Source organism: Microcaecilia unicolor, chromosome 1 (assembly GCF_901765095.1).
Source record: "Microcaecilia unicolor chromosome 1, aMicUni1.1, whole genome shotgun sequence".
Taxonomy (NCBI): Eukaryota; Metazoa; Chordata; class Amphibia; order Gymnophiona; family Siphonopidae; genus Microcaecilia; species Microcaecilia unicolor.
This window is the reverse complement of record NC_044031.1, coordinates 17482411-17496813: the sequence shown is the minus strand read 5'-3', so window position 1 is coordinate 17496813 and position 14403 is coordinate 17482411. Positions and strand designations below refer to the sequence as shown.

The 14403-nt window shown below is 45.5% G+C and overlaps 1 protein-coding gene across 2 annotated transcripts in view; it reads left to right on the top strand.

Annotated features, from left to right (window-relative positions):
• Positions 1 to 14403, top strand: part of LOC115463418 (oocyte zinc finger protein XlCOF6-like) — a 1170818-nt gene that overhangs the window by 384980 nt on the left and 771435 nt on the right. The window lies entirely within an intron of this gene.

Below are 14403 nucleotides of genomic sequence, written 5' to 3'. Positions count from 1 at the left end.
TTGTCTTTTGACTCATCAATAAAAACCGTTGAAACATAAAAGCTGCATTTTTATATTGATAAAATCAATAACTCTGCTACATATTTAATTCTGACAATTGACTTATACCATAACAATTGAATGAGCCACAGTGGAGAGAAACCTTTTCCATGTTCTGAGTGTAATAAATGTTTTACTCATTCATCATACCTAAAATATCATCAAAAGATCCATAGCGGGCAGGATGATATACACCCGAGTGGGGGGGGATGGGGGGAAGAATTGAAGTGGAAAGGAAATTAACATCTGAGCTATATGATCTTTTTTGTATGCATGTAGTTGATGTAATAATTTTACCAGAAGCTTGTAACAGTTGAGGTTGTTTATTTTTGAAAACCAATAAACAAATATAAAAAAAAAAAAAAAGATCCATAGCGGAATGAAACCTTTTACGTGCACTGAGTGTAATAAAAGTTTCACTTGGTCATCAAGTCTTACAAAGCACCAAAACATTCACAGTGGAAAGAAACCTTTTACATGTGCTGAATGTGGTAGAAGTTTCATTCAGCTAATACATCTGAAAAAACATCAACTGATCCACAGTGGAGTGAAACCTTTTACATGCACTGAGTGCAATAAAAGTTTCACTCATTGATCATACCTGAATGATCATCAATTGATCCATAGCAGAAAGAAACCTTTTACACGCACTGAATGTAATAAAAGTTTCACTCGTTCATCACGCCTGAAAATTCACCAAACACTCCACAATGGCAAGAAACATTTTCCAAGTATAGAGTGTGGTAAATGTTTCCGTGAGCCGTCACAGCTGAAGAGGCATCAAATGATCCATAGTGGAAAGAAACCTTTTACATGCACTAATTGTATTTGTTTAGGGATTACCTTAAATGTGATTCCTGCAAGAGCTGTAAAGTCTCCAGTGACTTCTCAATCACCTCCTTCTCTGTGGATCTCGCAATCATAATGTCATTGTTATGATTGGGGTCTGAACCCCTCTCAAACTTACCTCTTTCCTGGGAGTCAGCTTCTTAGCTGGCTTCTGTTTCTTTTCTCTTTCCTTTCTGAGCTGGCTCCGTCTCTCTGTGCTGGCAGCTTCCAGCAGCATGGGGTTAATTGTCTCTTCACTGCAGCTGTGGGTGTGGTCTGAGTTCCTCTAACTCTCTTTGGGTGTACTGGCTTCAAGTGTTTTTCGGTGTTGCATTGTTGTGGGTCGGGCCTCTCGGGGTTTGAATGTGTTCTGCCTGGCTCTAGGGAGAGTGACATCATCTGGGAGGGCCTTGATAAGGAAGTGGGTTCTTTCCTTCAGGGCCTTCGCAACGTTTGCTTCTGGCTACTTGCTTTAGGTCCAGGTTAGTGTAGGGCAGTCAGTGTGCACTTGTGACGTGTGTTTGACTTCCCTGTTTTTCCCTTTTGCTACGGGGTGTAGCACTGCTGTTAGTGCAGTGCTGGAGTTTGGTGCTGGGAGCACCCTTGTTATAGTGTTTAGGAAGCACCTTTTGTTATTTGGGTATTTGGCTTTCCTGCTTGTTTCCTTGTGCTCACCATTACACCCCTGTGTTTAGCTGCTGGAGCTGGGTGCTTAGGAAGTACCGGGGTGAGAACCCATGTTTAGCTGCTGCAGCTTGGTGCTTAGGAAGTACCAGTGTTAGGTCTGGCATTTGTCTTCCCTTCCTTTTCCCTTGTGGTTTCCCTGCACTTCTGTTAGTGTAGGGCGTAGGGGCACCCCTGTTAGTTTCTGTTGGGAGTACTGCTGTTGGTGGAGGGCTTGGGAGCTTTTCTGTTGGTGCTGGGCTTAGGAACACTTTTGGTCACTTTAGGAGTTAGGTGCACTTCAGTTACAGCTTGTTGTAGTCCTGGTCCCTGTGTCGTCCAGTAAGTCCTGCCGGCTACTCGAACCCATGAGCTCAACTCCTGGGGGGCTTAGTAGCTAAGTGCAGGTGAAGCTGTGTGGACCAGTCCAGCATTCCAGTCCTGTGTCCTCCAGTCCGGGGGACCAGTCCAGTGTGCTCCAGTCCAGTGTGTTCCGGTCCGGTGTGTGTTCCAGTCTGGGGGATTGCAGTCCAGTGTTCCAGTCCTGTGTCCTCCAGTCCGGGGGATTCCAGTCCATGTGTTCCGGTTCGCTGGGCAGTGCCTGCAGTCCCTGCCGGTGTGCTTACCCAGTGTTGGTTGGTGGGTTTTGTCTGCTGCTGTCACTCCTCGTCAGCAGCCCAGCCCCGTGGGCTCTGAACCTGAGAACCTGACAGTCATCCACATAGTGGAGAACACATGTCTTCTCCCTGTTCAGTCCCTCTAAAGTTGCACCCACTACCCGATGAGATGCAATTGGATTATGTTTCAGACCTTGAGGGAGATGTCTGGAATTATAGAGAGTGCTGTAGTGTCTTTGGTTTGCTCAGAAATTTTAATCAAAAAGAAACAAGTTGAAATATCTATGACAGTAAACACAGAATGTTCTGGTCTCAATTGTGACAACATATCCTGCGCTATTACTACAATTGGAGCCATTAATTTTAGCACAGAATTTATCTTTCTAAAACCTTCGACTAGCCTAAAGTTTATATTATGGGAGAGTAGGTGAATTTAAAGGGATACCCTTTCCTTTATAACTCCTGCTTCCAATAATCCTTGTATTACAGGAGCTACACCCCTTCCTGCAGCTGGAGAATATTTATACTGTGCTGCATATATAGGTTTTATTCCTGGCTTTAATTTTTATTTATTTATTTTTTTGTTACATTTGTACCCCGCGCTTTCCCACTCATGGCAGGCTCAATGCGGCTTACATGGGGCAATGGAGGGTTAAGTGACTTGCCCAGAGTCACAAGGAGCTGCCTGTGCCTGAAGTGGGACTCCAACTCAGTTCCTCAGTTCCCCAGGACCAAAGTCCACCACCCTAACTACTAGGCCACTCCTCCTACTTCCCCAGCATCTTAAGGTGAATTTGCCAACACTGTCATATTCTGTAAAGTCTGCTGTGTTTCATCAGGCAAATGCTTCCATCTCCACATCAGCTTTTCTTGGCCTTGAATCTCTGTTACAGTGTGTTCTGTTCTAATCTATTCTATTTCAATCTTATATTCAACTAAATTCCGAAATGGGATTCAAAGTGGATCACAAGAGACCTCAACAATAGAGGTAGTCATAAAATAATAAAATTAACAATTGGATACTGAATTTGGAAACAAATAGGTTTTTACAAAACCTTCTGAAAAACTAAGTGGTGGAAGATTGCGAGACCACAAGCGTGCATTCCCTAAATCTAACAGCCAACACTGCTTTCTCAAAGTGTCCGTCCCTAAAATTAATGTGGGAATACGGTTGGGTTCATATATTTAGAGTAATTCTTAAGGCAGTTTGTGTCCTGTAATGTTACACTCACCATGTTCAATTGCAGTTCCTTCTTCTCAGAACCCTCAAATCCCTGTAGACTTCCCGGGTGGTGAATGCGTTAACACAATAACCCAGGTTCTGGCACACAGGAGAAGGACAGTGAGAAACCAAGGGAGGAGCAGACACAGAAAAGGGGAATGAACCGCAGTCTTTTATGGTCTGTGTTCCCTACATGGCAATCCAGTTTAGGATGGGCTGGAAAAAGTTTCAACGGCAACTGCAGTGTTGGAATAGTGAAAGACCCTTGAAGATGCTATGGATAGCGAAACATGATCATGTCGGGTTCTTCCGGAATTCACTTTTAGCGGATTTAAATTGCACAGCAGTGTGGAGGACACAGTAAAGAAGATTGTGTCCCAAGTGGTTAAGCACTACTATTGATTTGTGTGACTGTTATCAAGCTTCGTTTCAGTTCCTATGGTTGTGGATATCTTTGAATTTTCTTCATCTTGGCCCACTGTGCTTGTTGAACTGTCTTGAAGTGCACAGTGCCATCTACAAGTTATGACAAATTAGACATCATTTCCACATACTGGTGACGTGGCGAGCCTTAATCTGTTTATGATGAGAAGCTTGGGACTGCTGCATTTCTTTATGTAGTGGCTGACGTATTTGATATATGTGCACCCTGCTATATGATGAGATTTTATATAATGTATATGAGGTGTGAATGAGATTGAGTGCAAGTGACAGGTGATAGGATAATAGTATTATTACCACTGCAATTTCCCCACCCCTAGCTGTCTGTTCGTCTGTCCAATTTAGATTGTAAGCTCTGTTGAGCAGGGACTGTCTTTTTCATGTTAATTTGTACAGCACTGCGTAAGTCTAGTAGCGCTATAGAAATGTTTTCTCTCATAAGCTGCATTTCATGCTTTATCAGTACACTGGTAGGCTTCCTGTCTAACTGAGTCACATCCTCTCCCATGATAGAGGTATATAAAATAATGAGTGGAGTGGAACAGGTGGATGTGAAGCATCTGTTCACGCTTTCCAAAAACACTAGGACTAGGGGGCATGCGATGAAACTACAGTGTAGTAAATTTAAAACACTACTACTACTACTACTTAACATTTCTAGAGCGCTACTAGGGTTACGCAGGCTGTACAGTTTAACAGAGAAGGACAGTCCCTGCTCAAGGAGCTTACAATCTAAAGGACAAATGTACAGACAGTCAAATTGGGCCAGTCTAGATTTCCTGAATAGAGGCATAAAGTTAGGTGCCGAAGGCGACATTGAAGAGGTGGGCTTTGTGTTGGTGGTTCGGAGGCGAAAATAGGGAAGGGCAGACTTGTATGGTCTGTGCCAGAGCCGGTGATGGGAGGCGGGAAAAACTGCTGGGCAGACTGGTACGGTCTGGGCCCTGGGAGAGACAGGTGCAAATCAAGGTAAGGTATACACATGAGTTTGTCTTGGGCAGACTAGATGGACCATGCAGGTCTTTTTCTGCCGTCATCTACTATGTTACCAGGAGGCATATTTTCAAAGCACTTTGGGAGGCTAAGTTCCATAGGTTTCTATGGAACTTTGGGAGGCTAAGTGCTTTGAAAATGAGCCTCTATGTGTAATAAATGAATAGATGTAATAAATGACTGCTTCTTGGAGCAACTGGTCCAGGCCCCAACGAGAGGGGGAGCCATTTTAGATCTAGTCCTTAATGGAATGCAGGGCATAGTAAGAGAGGTAATGGTGTTGGATCTGCTGGGAAACAGTGATCATAACATGATCAGGTTTGAGCTACTATCTGGAGTGAAGCCACAAAGGAAATGTACTGTAGCAGCATTTAAATTTCAAAAGAGCGACTATGATAAAATGAGGAAAATGGTTAAAAAGAAGCTAAAAGGGATTAGCTGCAAAGGTTAGGACATTAAATCAGGTGTGGACATTGTTTAAAATACCATCTTGGAAGCCCAGACCAGATGCATTCCACATATTTACAAAGGTGAAAAGAAGAGAAAATGACAGCCAGCCTGGTTAAAAGGTGAAGTGAAAGTAGCTATTAGAACCAACAGAATGTCCTTCAGTACCCTAGCTCTGTGACATCTCCAGTCTGCCTTTTTCCCTACTGTTGTTCTTCCTGTAAGCCAAGCCTTGCTTTGGTCTCCCTGCTTCTGCTTCATTTCCTGTTGTTCTTCCTGTTAGCCAAGCCTCGTTTTGGTCTCCCCGCTTCTGCTTCATTTCCTGTTGTTGGTCTTCCTGTTAGCCAAGCCTCGCTTTGGTCTCCCTGCTTCTGCTTCATTTCCTACTTGTGACATTATCAGCAAGTCCTTTATAAGCACCTGGGAACTATCATGTTTTGGAGGTACTTATTTGTACCTGGGCAATGGAGGGTTAAGTGACTTGCCCAGAATCGAACTCAGTTCCCCAGGATCAAAGTGCACTGTAATAACCACTAGGCTACTCCTCCACTAGCAACATTCCACGTAGAATCTCAAATAGTAGCAACATTCTAGAATCTTTTTAATGGGACTTGATATATTTCTGTGGTTTTTTGCAACTACATTCAAAGTGGTTTACATAGTATATAGAGGTACTTATTTGTACCTGGGCAATGAAGGGTTAAGTGACTTGCCCTAACCACAAGGCTACTCCTCCACTTACTGTCTCACTGGCTCTTTCATAGGTGACTCTGTGACAATCTGTCCATCAGCAGCGCACACAACACAGATACAGACATGAAGCCAATTAAACTTAGACATAAAGGAAATCCAGGTGTCCTTACGGTCTTTGAAACGTCTGGAACCAGCATCTCCTCAGCCTCCAAACTCCACCTCGGAGGTGGCTGCACAAGAAGCAAATGGTGAAACCAGAATGAGGCTTGGAAAACACTGACAAAAGCTACTGGAGCGTAAAAATGAGACTTGGCACACACAGACTATTGGAGCACCAGAATGAGGCTTGCAATGCCCTGAGAGCGGCTACTGCAGCATGAAAATGAGGCTTGGAAAGCACAGGGAGGGGGCTAGACTACTTCCTTGTTTGAATAGCAAAAATACCAAGGAAGTTACGTTGAGAGAACAAGAGATGGCATGAGCCTATCTCAAGGAGGTAGAAGGAAACAGGAGAGGGGGTGTTCCTATCTAAGCCATTATACTGGGCCAGTAGGCGGAGCTTTACTTCACCCAAAACAATAGCAAAAGATTATTAAAAAGAAATGCGTGGTCCATCTGTAAAAAGTCTAAAGCTGTTCTAGTTGTATATGCAGCGCTGCCTTAAAAGGTGGAGGACAAAGGATTTTTTTTTATTTATTTGAAAGCTTCCCATATCTAGATATAAATATCATGAAATAAAAATTGTCTATCACTAAAACAGCTTTAAAAATTATTATAGCTGGTAGAAACCTCTGTGATTTGTGCTCATTTTCAACACTGTTCTATACAATACAGATGGTGAGATTTCAGTGAGGATATTCTGCTTCTTGATGGGTTCATCTTAACTGTTGTAATAATCTGCCTTGGGAAGCCTGGTGTGATAGAGATGGAATATTTTGAAATTACCCATCCCTGTCCTCTTCCGCCCTCCCCTACCTACCCCTGTCCCCCACCACCTCTCCATCCCTACTGTCTTCCTCCTCCTTCCTAGCTCTCAACCTTCAACACCTCCTTCCTGCCATGAACCCTTCCCCTTTCCTCCTAAGCGCATCCCGTCTTCGTCGCCTTCGTCGCCCTTCCTCACCCACCCTTCTCCGCACTCTCTTGTTCCTTCTCCTGCTATCCGCGGGTGACATAATCCCAACCCAGGTCCCCCACACCTGTCCTCGTCCTCATCTCATCTATGCAAACGATCCCGCGATATCTCCAATCTCATCCCTATTCCCCTCCTCCCCCCCTCCTCCCTCCCCTTCTCGTGTGCCCTGTGGAACGCCCACTCAATCTGCACAAACTTCCCTTCACCCACGATCTCTTCATCTCCCATTCCCTTCATCTGCTCGCCCTAACTGAAACCTGGCTCACCCCGGACAACTCTGCCTCAATCGCAGCCCTATGCCACGGAGATTATCTTTTCTCCCATTCGCCCCGCCCAGTCGGCCGCGGTGGCGGCGTCGGACTACTACTTTCGCCCGCCTGCAGCTTCCAACCTCTCCACCTACCTCAGTCTCACAGCTTCTCATCCTTTGAAGTTCACTCCATCCGTCTATTCCACCCACTGCCACTCAGAGTTGCAGTCATTTACCGCCCCCCTGATAAATCCCTCCCATCCTTCCTTACCGACTTCGATGCCTGGCTCTCCGTCTTTCTTGAGCCCTCATCCCCATCCCTCATTCTCGGTGACTTCAACATCCACACTGATAACCCTTCCGATTCATATGTTGCTCAGTTCCTCACTCTTACCTCCTCCTTCAACCTCCAACTGAGCCCCACCACCCCTACTCACAAATCTGGCCACTGTCTTGATCTCGTCCTCTCTTCTACTTGCTCACTCTCCACTTTCTGCGTTTCACCTCTTCCTCTCTCCGACCACCACCTTATCACATTCACACTTCAGCACCCTCCCCCTCACTCTCGCCCAACACTAACTACTACGTCCAGAAATCTCCAGGCTGTTGACCCCTCCACCTTATCCTCTACTATCTCTGGTCTCCTCCCTTCCATCTTGTCCTCCACATCCGTTGACAAAGCTGTCTCCACTTACAATGCCACTCTTTCCTCTGCTCTAGACACCCTTGCACCGTCCACCTCCCGGCCCACAAGACGTACCAATCCCCAGCCCTGGCTGACCCCTTGCACCCGATACCTTCGCTCCTGTGCCTGTTCGGCTGAACGCCTCTGGAGGAAATCTCGCACCCTTACTGACTTCATTCACTTCAAATTCATGCTATCCTCCTTCCAATCCTCCCTATTCCTCGCTAAGCAGGACTATTATATCCAATTGACCAATTCCCTTAGCTCTAACCCTCGTCGTCTATTCGCCACCCTCAACTCCCTCCTCAAAGTGCCCTCTGCTCCCACCCCCCCTTCACTCTCTCCTCAATCTCTGGCCCACTACTTCCGTGACAAGGTCCAGAAGATCAACCTCGAATTCACCACTACTCCCTCTCCTCCTCTTCAGCCTATATTTCACTCTCTCATCCAACCTACCCAGCCCTCCTTCTCCTCCTTTCCTGCTATCACCGAAGAGGAAATCGCCCATCTCCTCTCCTCCTCGAAAGCCACCACCTGTTCCTCTGACCCCATCCCCACCAACCTACTTAACACCATCACACCTACCATCACCCCCACCATCTGTCATATACTTAACCTCTCTCTCTCCACTGCATCTGTCCCGGACACCTTCAAACATGCTGTGGTCACTCCACTCCTCAAAAAACCATCACTTGACCCTACCTGTCCCTCCAACTACCGCCCCATTTCCCTCCTACCCTTCCTCTCCAAGATACTTGAACGCGCCATTCACAGCCGCTGTATTGATTTTCTCTCCTCTCATGCCATCCTCGATCCGCTCCAATCCGGCTTTCGCCCCCTACACTCAACAGAAACGGCACTATCTAAAGTCTGCAATGACCTATTCCTCGCCAAATCCAAAGGTCACTACTCCATCCTCATCCTCCTCGACCTCTCCGCCGCTTTTGACACTGTCAATCACAACCTACTTCTTGACACACTGTCCTCCCTTGGGTTCAGGGGCTCTGTCCTCTCCTGGTTCTCCTCTTATCTCTCCCATCGTACCTTCAGAGTACACTCTCATGGTTCGTCCTCCTCCCCTATCCCGCTCTCTGTTGGAGTTCCTCAGGGATCTGTCCTTGGGCCCCTTCTTTTTTCAATCTACACCTCTTCCTTAGGCTCCCTGATTTCTTCTCATGGTTTCCACTATCATCTTTATGCCGACGACACCCAGCTTTATCTCTCCACACCAGAAATCACTGCGGATACCCAAGCCAAAGTCTTGGCCTGCTTATCCGACATTGCTGCCTGGATGTCCAACCGCCACCTGAAACTGAATATGTCTAAGACTGAACTTATTGTCTTCCCACCCAAACCCACTTCCCCTCTCCCTTCACTCTCTATCTCAGTTGAGAACACCCTCATCGTCCCCGTCTCATCTGCCCGCAACCTCGGTGTTATCTTCGACTCCTCCCTCTCCTTTTCTGCGCACATCCAGCAGATAGCCAAGACCTGTCGCTTCTTCCTCTATAACATCAGCAAAATTCGCCCCTTCCTCTCCGAGCACATCACCCGAACTCTCATCCACTCTCTCATTACCTCTCGCCTTGACTACTGCAACCTACTCCTGACCGGCCTCCCACGTAGCCATTTACTCCCCCTTCAGTCCATCCAGAACTCTGCCGCACGTCTTATCTTACGCCTTAACCGATATACTCATATCACCCCTCTCCTCAAGTCACTTCACTGGCTCCCAATCAGATACCGCATACAGTTCAAGCTTCTCTTACTCACCTACAAATGCACTCGATTGGCGGCCCCTCCGTACCTCTCTACCCTCATCTCCCCTTATGTCCCTACCCGTAACCTCCGCTCTCAAGACAAATCCCTCCTTTCAGTACCCTTCTCCACCACCTCCAACTCCAGGCTCCGTCCCTTCTGTCTCGCCTCACCCCATGCCTGGAACAAACTCCCTGAGCCTATTCGCCGTGCCCCCTCCCTACCCATCTTCAAATCAATGCTCAAAGCCCACCTCTTCAATGTTGCCTTCAGAACCTAATCACTACACCTCTTCTCAGAAAACTTATCTACCCCAACTTGACATTTCGTCCTTTAGATTGTAAGCTCTTCCGAGCAGGGACCGTCCTTATTGTTAATTTGTACAGCGCTGCGTAACCCTAGTAGCGCTCTAGAAATGTTAAGTAGTAGTAGTAGTAGAAGTAAATTAAATGGAAGTAAAATTAAACTCTTCTTTCATTTGGGGACATGGAATCACATCTGCATCTGGTACAAGTTTACATTTTAGATACACAAATGGATTATTCTGATTTTAGACATGTTTCAGGGACAAGTGGTTTTATAAGTCAAAATAAAAATAAATATTTTGTTTCATGCAGATCTCTTTTGTTTAAACATAACTGGGCTATAAGCCCCTAATGCAGTCATTCATTTTCTTATGTTTTGTTCTTGTAATGACTTACACTGTGCCAAAACTGAAAACTCATCTCTTCTATCTGGGCGATAATAAAAGGAGCTCATTGTGAACACTATCCACCCTAAAATGTTTTCTGGATGTATATGAGGAATTGTGATATTGAATAAATACAAATAAGTGTATGTTTGTGTCCTTAGTCATAAGAACGTAACAGTTGCCATACTGGGTCAGACCAATGGTCTATCTAGCCCAGTATCCTGTTTTCAACAGTTGTCAAGCCAAGTCACAAGTACCTGGCAAAAATCCAAACCGTGGGTTAGGCATCCAAAGGTTACATAATCCTTGTAAGATAGCCAGTTAATCGTTTAACTTATTAGTGGAACATAACCACAGAGGCATGATATGGTCTCATGTTCAATGTGGTAATACTAGGGAACAGGTTATTTTGAGTTAGTCTTCACTGGACCAAACTTGCTTTCATTGTACCATCACCGTCCAGCTAGATAGGCAGTGTCTTAAAAGGTGGAGGACAAATGATTGATTTTTACATTTATATCCCACATTATCCCAAGCAAACTCGGGTTCAATGTGGCTTACATTTGAAAATACAGTTAGACAGAATAATAGAATTCAGTTATGGGAGCAAGTGCATGGATATGTCTGAAACATTTAACAAAGATGAGATTACCATATATACCCAGCTGGGCATTGAAAAGTCTGTCCTTTAATGATGCCACATATTCAGAAATCATAGTCGTAAGTACAGACAGTAATTCAGTAATCATCATATCCATACACCAGAACAAGCATCCATACACACATTGCAAAAGTAAACAGCAACTTCTATAGAGTACATTCAGAATGTAATTTTTATTTTCTCATTTCCATCTTCCAAAATTCCAGAAAGCAGATGTACAGATCAGCAAAACCCAAAGCAGTCCAAAACAAGTAAAAACATACAAACAACAACACAGTTTATACCTAATTGTTCAACCACCCTTAGGATTCACCTTTGGGTTTAAAAAGCAAATCTATTTGCATATAAGGACTAGAAAAATTAAAACAAAGTTTACAGTGATAGGAGTGTACTACCATCCGCCTGGCCAGGATGAACAGAAGCACCACCCATCACCAGCTCTGGCACAGACTGTATAAGTCTGCCCAGCACTATCCCCGCCTCCCAACCACCAGCCCCGCCTCCCACCACCGGCTCTGGCACAGACTGTATAAGTCTGCCCAGCACTATCCCCGCCTCCCAACCACCAGCCCCGCCTCCCACCACCAGCTCTGGCACAGACCGTATAAGTCTGCCCAGCTCTTTCCCCGCCTCCCAACCACCGGCTCTGGCACAGACCGTATAAGTCTGCCCAGCACTATCCCCGCCTCCCAACCACCAGCCCCGCCTCCCACCACCGGCTCTGGCACAGACCGTATAAGTCTGCCCAGCACTTTCCCCGCCTCCCAACCACCAACCCCTCTTCCCCCACCTGCTTCGCCACCCAATTTCGGCTAAGCTTCTGAGGATCCATTCCTACTGTACATATTGTATGTTTGTAATGCAGTTCAGTGCAGTTTATATTGAGAGAGTTTTTAGGTAGCTGATAGTGTCAGCTGTTGTAGGATGACACTAAAGTATAATGAATAAAAGTTTCTTTTGATATTTAAATTACACTGGAGTCTTTATGTGATAGGTTTTAAATTTGACTCCGGGAGTTGAACATTATTCCCTAATTAGTAGTATTGTAATACAGAACAATGGCCATATTTTTTGTGAAATCCTCTTGACATAGTGTTCTTCCTCTCAGTCCAGATATCATTTGGGCTCAGCTTATCTCCTAAATGACTACTTCTTTGATACGAAAACAAAATATTAGACTTGGCCAAAATTGGATGTGTTTTCAATATTGCAAAGTGTTTCTTGATGTTTTGGCTTAATCTGGTAGTATGCGTATTGTAATTTTTGTTTGTTGTTTTGTTACATTTGTACCCTGCGCTTTCCCACTCATGGCAGGCTCAATGCGGCTTACATGGGGCAATGGAGGGTTAAGCGACTTGCCCAGAGTCACAAGGAGCTGCCTGTGCCTAAAGTGGGAATTGAACTCAGTTCCTCAGGAACAAAGTCCACCACCCTATCCACTAGGCCACTCCTCCACTGTTGCTACTATTTGAGATTCTACATGGAATGTTGCTATTCCACTAGAAGTCGGCCCTTGCAGATCACCAATGTGGCCGCGCAGGCTTCTGCTTCTGTGAGTCTGACGTGCAGGACGTCAGACTCACAGAAACAGAAGCCTGCGCAGCCTTCTACATGGAATGTTGCTAGTGGAATAGCAACATTCCATGTAGAATCTCCAATAGTAGCAACATTCCATGTAGAATGTCCAATAGTAGCAACATTCCAAGTAGAATCTTCAATAGTAGCAACATTCCATGTAGAAGTCGGCCCTTGCAGCTCACCAACGTGGCCGCGCAGGCTTCTGCTTCTGTGAGTCTGACTAGGCCACTCCTCCACTCCACTCCACAAACGGTATTAGATCTTCTTCTTGTTGAACCGCTTTATATTTCAAAAGTGCCTCTCTTGGATCGTGCCATGCTCGTTTGGCTGCTCTTTTAACTATGTTATTCGGATATCCTCTTTGTATTAATTTATGACTTACAGTCTTGAAACGCTTTTGTATAATATACCACACTGTATTCCACAAAACAAAAGGCGCAAGTTTGCCACGGACCATCCTCCTCTTTTGATCTAGGCACAGGAAAAAAAACCATTTTAAATGCTCCCAGGTTTAACCTAATTCATGTTTAATGTGGGCTATAAATGTCATAAATGAATAAATAGAAACTCTGAATGTTGAGCACCTGATTCTCATAACATGATGTCTGTTTTAGTGGCCCTTTACCAGGAGAAAAAGAAATCTCTGCAGGAATATAACACATGCTATGGTGTCCCTATAAGCAGCCCCTCCAAATGACAGAGTGATTACCATTTATAACAAGTTACTACTCTACCTATGAAAAGTTATCCTCTGTGTACATCCGTGTGCTGCTGGCATGTTTGAAAATATAAGTGAGATTAAATAAAAATGCTGCCAACAATAAAGAACAACAACGTATGGTAAGGATCTGTCCTTGGACCCCTTCTTTTTTCAATCTACACCTCTTCCCTGGGCTCCCTGATCTCATCTCATGGTTTCCGGTATCATCTTTATGCTGATGACACCCAGCTGTATCTCTCCAGACATCACCGTGGAGACCCAGACCAAGGTATCGGCCTGCTTAGCCGACATTGCTGCCTGGATGTCCAACCACCACCTGAAACTGAACATGGCCAAGACCGAGCTTATCGTCTTTCCACCAAAACCCACTTATCCTCTTCCTCCGCTCTCGATCTCAGTAGACAACACCCTCATCCTCCCTGACTCATCCGCCCGCAACCTCGGAGTCATCTTCGACTTCTCCCTCTCCTTCTTTGCGCATATCCAGCAGACAGCCAAGACCTGTCGCTTCTTCCTCTTTAACATCAGCAAAATTCGCCCTTTCCTCTCTGAGCACACCACCCGAACTCTCATCCACTCTCTCGTTACCTCTCACCTTGACTACTGCAACCTACTCCTCACTGGTCTCCCACTTAGCCATCTATCCCCCCTTCAGTCCGTTCAGAATTCTGCTGCACGTCTTATATTCCGCCAGAACCGATATACTCATATCACCCCTCTTCTCAGGTCACTTCACTGGCTTCCAATCAGATACCGCATACAGTTCAAGCTTCTTCTTACCTACAAATGCACTCAGTCTGCAGACCCTCACTACCTCTCTACCCTCATCTCCCCTTATGTTCCCGCCCGAAACCTCCGCTCACAGGACAAATCCCTCCTCTCAGTACCCTTCTCCACCACCACCAATTCCAGGCTCCGCCCATTCTGCCTCGCCTCACCCTTTGCTTGGAATAAACTTCCTGAGCCCATACGCCAAGCCCC